Source organism: Triticum dicoccoides, chromosome 7B (assembly GCF_002162155.2).
Source record: "Triticum dicoccoides isolate Atlit2015 ecotype Zavitan chromosome 7B, WEW_v2.0, whole genome shotgun sequence".
Classification (NCBI taxonomy): domain Eukaryota; kingdom Viridiplantae; phylum Streptophyta; class Magnoliopsida; order Poales; family Poaceae; genus Triticum; species Triticum dicoccoides.
The window spans coordinates 636,671,662-636,686,394 of NC_041393.1; positions in this window are offsets into that span (position 1 = coordinate 636,671,662).

The following is a 14,733-nucleotide window of genomic DNA, read 5'->3' on the forward strand; positions in this document are numbered from 1 at the left end:
CAGGCCACCTTCATGGCACCCCCACATCCTGCAATCATCGGAGGGAGGCCTTCTTCCACGTCTCCGGCAACTCCAGCCGCCGCTACCGCCCCGGCCATTCCGGCACCACCAGAACCTCCCCCTCTCCAGTCTCTCCACCAGAAGCTCTCTGTTTCTCCCGTGAACCCTTCCCCCTGCTCGATTTCGATCGGGAACCACCGCAGCCCCAAAACCACTTTGCTCCCGAAGCCTCCTCCGCCGCGAAAGTCACCGTCGGCGACTCCCTCCACCCCCGCCGACCCAACGACCATCGGGAGGACCGCCCCGGTCTTGCGGATCCATCCCGACTCTCTGGAGCCCGCGGGGAGCAGCCATTCGCCGGCGTTGATCACCGTCGCCTCGCCTCCGTTCGGGCAGAGGAAGAGGAGGGAGAGATGGACTGGTCAAACCTGACCAGTGGGCCCCCTGGAATGACTGTCAGTGACCCCACCCCAGTCCACGTGGGTTAAGTGAAGACGTAAATCTCAAAGTACGTCTTCGACGTGTACCGGTTCGAAACGCTTTCTTTTCTTTTTTTGTTTTATTTAAAAAACCAGGAATTTGACTAAACTTCGACTGGCTATAACTTTTTAAATATAACTCCAAATGAATTGATTCTTTTTCCTACCTCTCTCAAATTTAATCTAGTTTATTTTAGGATTTATTTGAAGAAAAAACAAATTTTTGTGATGTTTTGAGTTTGTGTGTTAATTCAAATTTATTTAAAATAGGACTTTGGAGAGAGAGAAGAAAAGTTTCAAAAGTTTTGGAGTGCACCCTGCCTTTCCACACCTTGAAGGCAAGCATTCTGAACCCTGGCATAATATTTTGCATGCATTGTTTGACACGATCATGACACCTCCTCAATACGTAGAACCCGTTATTTTATGTGGTGATGTGATCATTTGCATGAATGCTCATTGGAAATTTCCTTGCTGTTGGAAATGGATAGGCTTGTGATAGTGATCACCTTCATATGCCTTTCGTGCCTACCGGAAGAATAACGAGAAAGTCTCTGTCTTGGGTAGACCCGAGCTTGTCCATAGTTTCTCGTTGAGACGAGTGTGTCCGGCATGGCATGAAGGGTATGATGAATGGTGATTCTGTCTGTTGAATGAAATATACTCGTTATGCTAATCTTGCAGGGAATACTTAAACCTCCTGAGTCGACCATAGATCGAGTCTTGTTCCAGTAACCCCGTACTTGTTTCGTACTACCACTCGTCTCTACAACAAGTAGAGTACGGTTCAGTAATTTGTCAACCCCTTTCTAGCACACACCGTACAGAGGGGCCGGGATGAGGGTACCACGGCCATCGATTAAAGCCAGTCATCCGGTCAGGGGGCATGGGTGTTTCGGTTGTAGCCGAGGGGGTAGCTTCCCCAGTTTTGCGCGCGGTATAAATTTTGTGATCCCATGCTAATCGAGGTTGTAGCCTCCCCACTTAGAGTTTTGCTTAACGAGTGTCGTGGGTGATTCCAGACACCGGTGAGTTAAGCTGGTGTGTGCAAGTCAGGTGCGTTTTCATTTAAAAGACTGTAGACGGAATTAGTCCCGATGGACTAAAGGAATCCGTTACTCGTGGGTAAAGAGTACACCCTCTATAGAGATTAAACCTATTCGAATAGCCGTGTCCATGGTTAGGACTACAGTCTGGGATGGGTCAAGTGTCGGTCTTAGTGTCGGTCTTCGGAGGAGAAACTGTTAAATCAGAACTGGGATCATGACTTGAGACTTATGATGATTATGATTATTATTTTTATTATGGACTAACCCCTTTATATTATTCTGAAATATTAAGTATCCCTGGGATGGTTTTACTTCCTGGATATTCACTATATTTATTTATTTTATAAGCCCTTTATGTGGCGTCGCTCAAATGCCCGACTGTGGCATGTTGTTATTTATTTTCTTTATAAGCCCTTTATGTGGTGTCACTCAGACGCCCGACTGTGGCATGTTGTTATTTATTTTCTTTATAAGCCCTTTACGTGGTGTCGCTCAGACGCCCGACTGTGGCTTGTTGTTATTTATTTTCTTTATAAGCCCTTTATGTGGTGTCGCTCAGACGCCCGACTGTGGCATGTTGTTATTCATTTTCTTTATAAGCCCTTTATGTGGTGTCGCTCAAATGCCCGACTGAGGCATTTCTCTTTGTTTACTAACCTTTCGAGGCGTCGCTTCAGACACCCGATCGGTGCATTTTTTTATTAATATGTTATTGCATATTCATAAATAACCTGCTTGCATGCATCAGAGTTTTTATTAACTTTTGTGACTGACATCGTGAGCATAAAATATTTCAGAACATCGTTGTTATATTATACCCGTGTTCATAATGTTTGCGAGTACATTCAAAGTACTCACTGGCTTGTCCCTGGCTATTGTCTTGGCCAGATTTCTTGCGCGGAGAGGAGCGACCGTGATGACAGCCCCAGAACCTAAGCAATGGTGATAGCAGCCTCGCGAAGATAGGAGTTAACCTGGTCAGCTGTTCCTGTGGGAAATGGAGTCCCATAGACACTGATGATTCACAACCCGCTTCCGCAATCAACCACTAGAAACCATTTGTTGTACTCACAGACCAGAATGGTCCTGTACTACATATTTTGTGTTCTGCTTGGAATTTCTGTATCAAGTTGGTGCCTCATCAGCTAACAGTAATCCTGGGGCTGATGAGCACAAGGGCCATTTTCTGGGAATTACTACCCGGAAAACCGGTCGCCACATGTTGTTGTTTCTGCGTTGGAGCGCGCTGAGCATATTTTAAGTAATGTTTGTTCTGAGCTGCCAATGGTCCCAACGACAGTTGAGCATCTGAGCTGTTTCAATGGTATCCTTCCTGAAGGTCATCAATTTAATGCCAAGGAAGCTGTTGACTACATTGAGATGGAGAGAATTTTAATTGGTGATATGCATGACGGTGCCGCTGATCTAGTTCAGAGCTCGGTTCGTCTGTTGAACAACATGAAGCGTTTCAAAACTATGCAATACTCTCACTGCAAGCCATATGGAGAGAAAGTGCAAATGTTGTTATCAAGCAGATTAAGCAGGATGAGGCTGCTGGCACCGACAGCAAGGCTGGCGATGGTACTGAGGCTAATGTTTCTGATCACGAAACAAATGATGTTAGTTTGGAGCATCCTCTCGTTGATGTGAGTCTGTCCTTGGTGTTTGTATGTTTTTACTACATTGTTCTGCTGTTAGTATTGTAGTTGAACTTCCTGTTCATCATCTATTTTATTAAAAAAATTCTTTCATACAGATTGAGCACGATGAGGTGCTGCCACTGACAGCAGGGCAGACGATGGTACTGAGGCTAATGTTTCTGATCAGCATATGAACTATGTTGGTTTGGAGCACCCTGTTGTTGATGTGAGTCAGTCCTCAGTGTTTGTATGTTTTTACTATGTTGTTCTGCTGTCAGTATTGTAGTTGAACTTCCTGATCTTCATCTGTTTATTAATTTTTCTTTTCATGCAGGAGACCAGTCATAATGTTGAGGCTGCTGTTAGCCATGGAGTTAATGATCCATCTACTGATAAGTGCAAGGTTATTTTTTTTTATTGTGTTTATTCATATTTTCTTGAATTTTTATGCGCACCAATGTGTCTTCCTTGCTCATTTTTCTATCCCACACCATTAAGAGTTTGCAAATGATACCTACCTTTTTTGTTACTGTGGTTTAATTCCTTGTGTTTATTGTTGCTAATAATAGCATTATTTTTTTGCCTCATTACATTTGAATCAGGGTCCTCTTGTTGGCGACGAGCCTTGTTTGCCCGTTGGTGATGTTGCTTTGAATGTTAGCAGCAAATAGATCAATGATGTTGCTATGAATGCTTCTAAGGTTGGTTTTTTATGTGCATCTCTTGTTGTTAGTTTTGCTCATATTATTCACTTTTTTCTGAATTTTTATTTCCGTCGGATTACTGATGTTGAGCGTGAGGTTGTCCTTAGTGGAGGAGATGATGCTCGTGGTGTTCCATTGAGTATTGGGCGCAATGTTGGTACCAAAGTTGTTGATGAGGATGCTGGTGCTGCCAGCATACTTGATGCCAAATCGCCTGGTGTTGGTATTGTTGGGAATGAAAATATTTCTGATTGTGAATATTTGCCGCCTGGAGGTCTTGATTACGGTGATGCATTGCAAGATGCTTCTAGCATGGAGGAGGTGCCCTCCGAGGATGATGATTTACTTCTGTCAATTTCTTCTGACCCCTTGACGCAGGAGGCGCTCTTGTCGTCCCAAGATTTTCTTTCTACAGACCCTAAAAGCGCAGCAATATTGGTGTCCTCTCAAGATGTCCCATCGTCAAAACCTGAAACTTGAGGCATATTGGTCTCATCACAAGAACTACCGTCGTCGTCAAACGCTGATAGTCCAGGTAAGGACTTGTAAATGAGGTGTAATTCTCAATTTTGGCATTTTGGACGTGTTAACTTGTAGTGTGAACTTATTATTTTTCTTGTTATTATCCAATCAGAAAGTGGTAATGTTGTTAAGGTTGATATGTTTTTCTTCGCTGTTACAAGGTTGCGCACAAATCGTACGAAATGGTTAGTTTGGGATTTTGCCCGTACCATTTTTTGTCTTTTTTTCTTTCTCTCATACGATTATAGTTGTTGTTGAAGTAGTTTTAATTCATGTAATCTTTTGTGTTTTTCTAGTCACAAGCCGATGTTTCAAAATAAAGAATGTGATGCCAGTGTTGGTTCTATTGCTAAAGCGTTTGTCCCCACTGGCATGCTCAACTCAGACAGTGCTGACGTTGTTTTATATTCTCTACATCAGAAGTACCGAGACACTGACAAGTTGATAGTTCCCAGATGGGTGACGGTCAGTATTTTGCTTTTTGTAAATATGATGATAACTTGTTTTGCCAATTTTCTAACTGTTGTTGTTATTTTTGTACAACAGACCAAGATCCATGATGGAAATATTGATTCCAATGTGTTAAATTGGTTCACAAGATCAGGTGCTGATGGTTTTGACCAAGTAGGTGAACTTGGACTTTTTGTACTCATGAACTAGAACTTGATTAGCTTTCTTTTACACCTATACTTATGAATGATGTGTGCTTCTTTTTTTAAAGTTGTACTTATTGTCGCAAGGAAATTGAACTGATATGTTTGTTCCTCAATTTTGGGTGGTGGATATAAACTCTTATGATTATCTGATTTTCGTTTGTTCTTCTGAATTTCAATTTTCTCTTGTATTTTATTGTTTGGAGGCTGAATTTTTTGTTTCATTATGATTTGTTGAATTCATTTTTCTCTCTCTGATTTTTTTAGCTTCTTTTACCTACATTTGATCCTCCATCATTTGTGGCTACCATGAAGCCTAGCGATGAATCTGGGTATTGGTGATTGATTGTTCTGAATTTGAGGTTCCGTCGTTTCGAGTGTCTTGATTCACTCCATGACGAAACCTCGGGTGATGTAGTGAAATTCTTAAGCAATATGACAGATAATATAAAGAAGCTTTGGAGGGAGTCTAGTGTAGACAGGGGCAAACCGTTCTCGCTGGTGCATATTGATGGTTTCTCTTGCGAGTTTGTGCGGGTGCCGTAGCAGGAAAACATGTGAGTATCCATTTTTAATGATTTTTGTTAGTTGTTTTTATTGCTCGGAGAATGTCGTTCCTGTATTTTCATATTTGGGATGTACCATTTTGATTTTTCTTTTGTTTACATGCATGATTGTGGATTCTTTATGCTACAAAACTGCAAGACCTATCATTGCCAGGAGGATGGTGTAATTAAAATGGTGGATTACAGCCATGAAGACATTCTTGACATTAGGAAGACTTTGTTGTATACCTGTGCAACTAGCGATGTGTTTGATGTTGACTTCCGGGGTTTGTTTAGCATCGAACCATGTATGTGTGCATGGCCTTTTTTAATTTTTTGCAGCTTGTACTTCTCTGTTAGTACTGTCATGAATTATGTATTCGAACTTACCCTTGTGCGGTCTTTTTTTTGAAGGTGAGTGGCTGGATCTTGGTGAGCATGACTACACGTTCTTTGGCAGCCAGTTCTTGGAGCTCAAGCGCGTAGCTATTGATCTTAGCCAGTGGCATTCTCCTGAAACGATAAGATCTGGTGTTATGAAGGGGCGGTTGGGAGCTCTGAAAGGAGCTCTGAAAGGTTCTACGGCTGCTTGTGCAGACTGCCCCACTACACCCAAGAATCCCATTTTGGAATTGATAGACGGCGATGATGATGTGTTTGACAAGATTGCTAGCGTGGGAAGAGTCACGAGGAGCGCTGCTGCCAAAGGTTTATCTCCCCTTGTTGAATAGTGGCTCGTAGAGCTGGTGGTGCTAGGAAGGATCTTGCTTTGGAATCTGGCAATGTTGTCAGCACGAAGCGTGCGCCCAGAGCTCCTATAAAGTTTTGCTCCCCTGTGCAGCAGCTTCACCCTCATAAATTCCCTCACCTGGACAAGGCTTGCAAGTTGTATAAGCTGTTGCTTAGTGATGAATGACGTGAGAAGTATGCCAAGTGAGTATCTCTCATTATTTCCCCCCTGCTTTTTCTTCAGTTGTTCTTGTAACTGCTATATAAATATTACCTGAACTGCTGTTTTTTATACAAATTGAACTGCTATGAATGCCTTATCTTGCTTCCCCTTCTTTTTGTTCTGGTGTGTGCTGCAGGAATACATTCTCAATGATACCACAGCCTGATGATAGCGTAACTACCTTCACTGGGAAACGCATCTGGGAAGTTTTTCCAGCTGGGCAAATGATGGAGGGTGATGTAATGGACTTCCTCATTGATGATTGGAAGCAAGATCCTGAGAGAAATGCTGATTTCGCATCTGGAGAAAGGGTATTGCTGAGTCCATATTTCATCATGGTAATCAATCAGATCGTTTGTTTCTGTTCAACAAGACTCCCTATTGTTTTATGAGTTTTAATAATACTTTTCTTATTGTTCCTATCCTCCTGTATATATTTCTTTTTTGGCTTTTTGCAGGTTGTGCTTGACTGTACATTTTACGAGGATGAAAATAAAGAGTTTAATGTGGAGAGTGCAGCAAGAGATTTCAAGAGCTATGTTAAAGATAAGGAAGACTTGCTCAGTGCCGACCTTGTGAGATCTACTAGCTGATTTTTGGTTTTATTTGTTTGTTGTGATGCTGGTTTTTATTTTGAATATTTAACATCTATTTTTTGGTGCCTCTATTATACTAGATTAATTAACATCTATTTGTATTTAGATCATGATGCCTCTATTCAAGCCTACGATTTTAGTAAAGGATAAGAAAGTGAACTGCTATTCCTTATATGTCATGAATCGATACCGAAGTAGCGTTGACATCCTTGACTCTTTACATTATCCGAAGAACCACCGTCCTTCAAAGAACACCTATCATAAAGATTGCGAGAAGACTGTGAGTGACATTTATTATCTGTACTGGATTAATTTTTCTGCATCTTTGTTTCCGCTTTTTCTGAGACCTAAAAATGTGTGGTTTCTTTTGTTTTTTTGTAGCTTTCCAGATTGGTCAAAGTAATGAAGGTTGTGTATGGTGATGCTCAGTACAATGCGAGCAAGCAACCCAATTGGGAGTTGTTTGCAAAGAAACCAATGTTTGTCAAGGTTCCACTTCAAGGGTGAAATGAATGTGGCCATTATGCTCTGAAGTATGCGGGATGCTATGATGTTGAAAAGATCGTTGAGAACATTCGAGATAATGACGTGGGTTCTAGTTGATCTTTTCACTTTCTGTTTTTTGGCTTATTGTGTATCCTTTTTTTATGTGTCATGGTTTTTGATAATTTGTTCTATTGTTTTTGCAGCCACGTATTGTTGATTGGAACGCTGAGGATCTATATAGAGTTGTGTTCAACCGGAATAGCCATCTTGTGGTGACGGAGCTTCCCAAGGAGGTTCAGGCTTTGGCTCCTGGTTCATAGGAGAAATGGTCATCATTTGCGTAAGTAATGGGATAGTTTTGTGATATATCTCTTGAAAGCATTGTAGGCTCTATTTGTAGTGTTTGATGTCTTGTCGAGTAGTATGTAATAACTAGTATATTTTGTGTTGTGTTTAAGTGTGGCACAATGTTTAACAAACTTGTTTCCATGGTGATTGTGTGGTTGAATAGTTGTTTCACTTGTGTATGTTTCATCGGGAATTCGTTTTGGTTAAGTTTTATTTTTTGTACTGAAGACTTATATACTAGTTGAACTGAAAACACCTTTTTTTTCAAGTGTATTACGAGTTGTTGCTGAGAAAGTGAGATTTATTTTATTTTTATCTGATTCCAAGCTAAGTTGGATCTTTATAGTTTCTGTACTCTCGTTTTCTTGTACTTATGATATAGTTCTGTTAGTACTGATTTGTAATCTCATTCAGCGTAAGGCTTTTAAAATTTGGTGCCAGTTTTTTGTTTGAACTTCTTGAACTTTAGTAGTTGAACTTCATAGTAAAAGTTAAAGCACTGGTTTAAATTAGCTACGTTTAAGAGATAGCCCTATTAAGTTCAAAACTACTTCTTTCTCAAGGCATTAATTGGTATAATTATAGCACTTACTGGATAAACTAAGTTGTACTGAGATTTCAATTGTGCTAGTACTTTGATTATTTATTTATTTTTTGTGTTTTTTGAAACTAGTACGTCTTCATGTTGTGTTTGTTGTGATTTTTCTCCTTGGTCGAACTGATATCTTTTTGATTTAGTATTGGCCTTCTTTTTCTAGGCTGTGGTTCTTCTCCACGCAATGTTTGGTATAATCATAGTACTTGCCGTATAGACTAAGTTGTACTGAGATTTCAATTGTGCTAGTACTTTGATTATTTATTTATTTTTTGTGTTGTTTGAAACTAGTATGTCTTCATGTTGTGTTTGTTGTGATTTTTCTCCTTGGTCGAACTGATATCTTTTTGATTTAGTATTGGACTTCTTTTGTCTAGGTTGTGGTTCTTCTCCATGCAATGTTTGGTATAATCATAGTACATGCCATATAGACTAAGTTGTACTGAGATTTCAGATGTATTATTATTGTTTTTCTTGGTGTGTCACTGTTTTAGGGAATGCGAACTGAAGCTTCCCGTTCCTTTTTTATATTTTTGTAGAATGAATGTACTGTGTGTTCATGCGTTCCAGAACTTTGAGTCCTAGCATGCTAGTGACTAGTAAATATGTACTGATGGTTCTTTGCTTTTCCTGTTGCAGTACTTGGTAGATTTCTAACTACTATTAGCATGATGCTTTTAGTACTGAATGTTGTCCTCTGCTGAAACTTAGTCTTTTTAGTGTTCTTCTGAAACTAAAAACTGATTTTTTAGTGTGATAGTACTACTGAACATGTCTAAGCTGTACTGAGCGTCCAAGGCTACTATTTTGCTTTTGTCCTTAGTTAATATGCCACTTATCTTTTTGCGAAAATATTTATGTGTTATTTTTGTTTCTCAATGACTAGTGTTGCGTGGCAGCCATCAAGTTTCAACTTCAACCTACTTCAACTTCAAATGATGGATCAACAAAATAGGAAGCTAGCAAACTTGTTGGATGACATAAGCAAAGGATGTACTTGATAGACATAGGCAAACTTGTTCAAACCCTGGCACACATAACATACGGTAGCTGGTTTAACATAACGAAAGCAAACTACAAATCTGAAACAACAAGACTAATGACAGGCAGAAGTGCGAGCAACACGAGTGCAGACTTTCATGTATCTTCATCCCGCGAAGTTGCAGTGGTAGTAGGGGTGAGCATCCTGCTCTTTTGAAACATGCCAACCTGTCACGATGTTGTCGATTGTCTTCCATGACTTGTACGTTGCGTATGCATCTATTCCTACGTACGTGATGAGGTTGTCTGGCAGCGGGCTGGTCCCCCACAGTTTGTGGTCTGCCCCGTCCATCTTCTTCTTCATGCCGTTGTAGAATGGGTGGATGACCCCGCCTGCAACATCGGCCAAGGAATCGTAGTATTTGTCGTTCCTTGAATCTTTCCACTTGCGTTGCATGTCGATGAAGTTGTTGGGGTTGATCTCCAAACCAGACTTGTCCAGCATCTGCTTGTCACCTCCAATGCTGAAACCGACAAATGTGTACAATTTCTCCTCCTGCAGGAAGTCTTTGAGGCGCTTGGGCCTGCAAGGGGGGAGACACACATTTAAAGATTAGTCTTCTTTTTTCAAGATTTAATTCTTCTGCTTTTTTTGGTTTTACAAGTGATTATCCATGAGGTAGATGCTTATATATTTTAAGTCATGGATGAATGTAGTTCAGAAACTAGTACACAAAGTCCTGAAATTAAATTTAACTACACCATGCTATTTTTTCTTTTTTGCTATCTTCATTGCTTCACCAAATGTTTCACCAAATTCAAGAATCATTCTACCAGAGTCAATCGTATTTTTGTGCTGCTTGACTCAAGTTTAGTTTTCTTTTTTGTTGAATAAAAGACCCATACCAGTGATTGATACATCTTTGTGCATTAATTCTATATCAAGTTTAGTAATTAATTTGGGAAACATGTGCATCAAGATATGGACCTATACCACTTCACCAAAGATCTTTTAATACATCAATTGTGTAAACTATACTAGTGAATCAAGATCAGAATCTATGCTAGTACATCAAGTTCAGAAATTAATTTGGTGCATCAAAGTTCATAAATGCTATAAACATTTTTTCAGATTATAATCTGGTGAAACAATCCACTTCACAGTTTCAGAAATGCATGTAAGTTGAGAAACATGTACTTGTGCATCCACTTCACAAGTTTAATTAGGTTTTTAGTGAGGAGTACTAGTACAACAGATGAATGAACAGTAGTATCAGTTACCATTTTGTGGCTGATGCGATGTGGTATACCAAGCAGAGTTTCTCGACGCACAACTGGAGGACTGCCGCTATCTGTGGAGGTTCTTCTTTGTTGGTGTACTCCACATCAACTCCGATGAAGCTTGAATATAAGCCGCCGCCCTTCATCCTTAGCCTGCTCATCACCTCGTCGGCCTTGTCTAGTACACTGGTGCAGACGATCTCCAGCGTCTCCTTGCTGTGGAGCTCAACCCCTGTGAGCGTTCTGGTGTACTCGCGCTTCTCGCCGGGGACGTGAATGTCGACGAGGGTGCTGCTCTTGTCCGAAGTCTCGGCATGGTGACGCTTGGCGGACAGTTCCTCCGCCATCGCCTTCCTCCGACGACTGTGGGCTTGGGAGAGAGATGTTTTTGGTTTGTGTGCAGTGGAGATGGAAGCATCAATGGTGGTTTGTGGGAATGAGGCAGAGATGGAAGAGAATGGGGTTTTTTGCAGTGCGTTGACGGGGGTGTGTGGGAGGCGGTTCGTCGAGGGAGTGGGTGTAGTGGTCGTGGGGGTCGCCGTTTGCAGTCCCTCGTGGCAACTGTCCAGTGGGTGGCACGGGTGGTGGCCTGGAAGAACTAACCGTCCAAGTTAAATGGTTTTTACTTTTGCACTGACTAGTCTTGTCAAGCTGTACTTATCAAATGGTTATCCCACTTGCACATCTCAGGGGTGGTGATGATGGCATTTTCCATTGTTTAAGTGAGGTATGCTTTTTTATTATGTTTATCCGTGTGGAGGTTATGTCTTGTTTTACTACTGCAGCCTTATATAGTAGTTGATCTCAAAACATTTTTTATGTTTCCTGGGACTTGTTGCTCAAAACGAGGACTTATTTTTATTTTCTTCTGTCTGAACCTAAGTTAGACCTTTTATAGTTTTGTATTCTCATTTTTAGTGCACTTCTGGTTTAGTGCTGTGTGAACTGAATTGTAATTTCATACAGCGTACGGTTTTGAATTTTTGTCACAACGGTGTGAGTGGCCTGACTGTTCCTGTTTTTAAAGAATTGATGGCATATGTATGTTCGTACTGAGGGGTGGGGGGTTGGGATTTTTTACGACGAAATCGTTTATTGAGGCATTGACATATTTTTCATAAATAAGAAGTTTAGCAGAAATGAGGAAGAAAATCTATTTGAACTTCTTGTATTTTACTACTTGAACTTGTCAGATTTTACATAAATAAGGAGTTTAGCAGAGCAGAAATGACTATGAAAATCTATTTGAACTTCTTGCATTTTAGTATTTGAACTTGAAAGTAATATTTTAATTCGGTGTTTTAAATTATGCTCATTTAACAAATAGGCTATTAAGTTCTCTGCTTTTTAAAATTATTTTTATTTTTATGTTTCGTATTTTAAAGTTATTGTCTATGAACTAGTAGTTGAACTTTTATATTTTCAGTTTTTGAACATTTTTTACTGTCGCACTGATCCGTCTTGTCAAGTTGTACATATCATCTGTTTTATCCCACTTGCACGTTTTAGGGTTGGTGATGATGGAGTTTTGTCCTTCTGTACTGAGGTACTTGGACTGGTGATTGCAGTCCAGTTGAACTTATCAAATACCAGAGGGGGATGTGTGTGCCATGTTAATCTTTTTTAAAACATTGTTTTGTTTTTTTAAAGGATTGTTTGTATGAACATAATCTTTGAAAGTATTTTTACAAATAAATTAGTTTTTCATCAGTACAGGTGTATTATATTTTGCATTTGCTTGAGGTAATTATTATTCTACATTGATGGACTTTTCTGAGCTAGTACTTGCAGTAATGTTGGCGTTACATAAATCCAGATAAGTTTTTGCAAATATATTTGTCAAAAATGATATATTTGAACTTTTTGCATTTTAGTAGTTGAAATTGTCATAATTGACAAGCATTATATGTTTGAACATTTTGCATCTTAGTAGTTGAACTTGTCAAATTTTATATAAATAAGAAGTTTAGCATAATTGACAAGCATTATATGTTTGAACTTTTTGCATTTTAGTAGTTGAACTTGAAAGTAATATTTTTAATTCTGTGTTTTAAATTATGTACATTTAACAAATAGGCTATTAAGTTCTCTTCTTTTTAGAGGTTCATTGTTTTTGTATTATATTTTCTCCTTTTTTCTTGTAGAGGTTAATTGACAAACATTTTTCTTGTAGTTTAAATTTCTTTGTCCTGCCCTTTGGTTTTGTTTAACTGGGCTTATTGGTGGGGAGTTTTGTTGATGATGCAGGCTATTGGGCCGTTTTCCGGCCCAGACAGCTCGTCCGCGCGGCTGTGCAGCACGACATGCACGTTCGCTCTGGGTTTAGTCCCACCTTGCTAGTCGAGGGGGCTCTACACCTGTTTATAAGCGCAGCCGAGGCTCACCTGTCGAACTCCTCTGAACCCTTACCAGAACGCTTATACACGGCGCTCGCTCTATCTCTCTTAACCCGTGGCCCTTGGACGGTAGGCCCTGCTTTTGTGCGGATTACTAGGGATTCACCCACCGGCTTGAGTTCAAGTATCTAGCATTGTCAGGGCCTGCGCCTGTCCTTGGGCGGTCAATTTTTCCCTTTTTTGTTGTTTGAATCTAGTTCTTGACTCTAGCAGTAACTTGGACTGATACTTTTTGTTCTAGTTCTTGTCAGTTTTGTGTGAGTGTAATCTTTTTCATTTGAGTTTTTTGCCTTCTTTTTTTTGTTTGTTTTTGTGATTATTCTCAAGGGTCTTCTGGTGTCATTTTCAGAACTATGGTACTTGCATGTAGACTTAGTTGTACTGATAGTGCATTCATAGTAGCGCTTACGGACTGATGCTTCTATGTACTTTTTATTGTAGCAAGTATGTATTGTCCGATCAAGTGTACTAGTACTGTCATTGTTAATCTACAAGTGACCAGCATAAGTGTGTGCTGATGCTTCTTGACTTTTTATGTTTGTAGTACTTGTTAATAATTTTTGCTTCAACTTTTGAAGCATTGTTAAGAAACTCAAATTGTGCTGATTGTTTTCAACGTTATGTTTTCTATACAATACTGAATCAAAACGAGACATGGAACAACGTTGTGTGATTAGTTGCTTCATGACTAGTACTTTAGAGCAGCCACAGAGTTCCATTCAGAAGCTACTTTTTGAATTTCAAATGTGTTGGATTAATAACATACGAAGCTACCAAACTTATATAATGAGATAAGAAAAACATTATACTTGATGACATAAGTAAACTTGTTCAACCATGACAACCACGACATAATGATACTGGTTCAACCCAACAAGAGCAAACTACTAATTTGAAACAAAAAGATAAAAGGCAAGCACAAGCAGAAGGAAAACGAAGGCAGGCTCTGATGTATCTTCATCCCACATAGGAGCGATAGGGGCGGTCGTAGAACTTCTCAGCCTCCCGCTCTTTCGCATACACCGAACCAACTATGACGTAGTCGATTATGCACCATGACTTGTACGTGGCGTATGCATCTACTCCTGCATACTCGATGTGGTTGTCTGGCAGCGGGCTTGTCCCCCACAGTTTGTAGTCTTCCTGGGTGTTGATGTTCTTCTTCATGCCTTTGTAGAATGGGTGGATGACTGGCTGCAACATCAGTCAAGGAGTCGTACTCTTTTCCGATGTATGGAACTCTCCACTTGCGCTGAATGTCGATGAACTTGTTGGGGTTGATCTCCAAACCGGACAACTTCAGCTTCTCTTTGTCACTTTCATTGCTGAAACCAGCAAATATGAACAACTTCTCATGCTGCAGCATGTCGTTCAGGCGCTTGGGCCTGCAAGGGGAGAGACGTTCTGAATATTAGTATTACTTTGATGTTTGAATTATTCATTTTTGTGTTGTTTTTACAAGCGATGAATCCATGAAGTAGTTGTTTATGAAGGATAAATAATGGA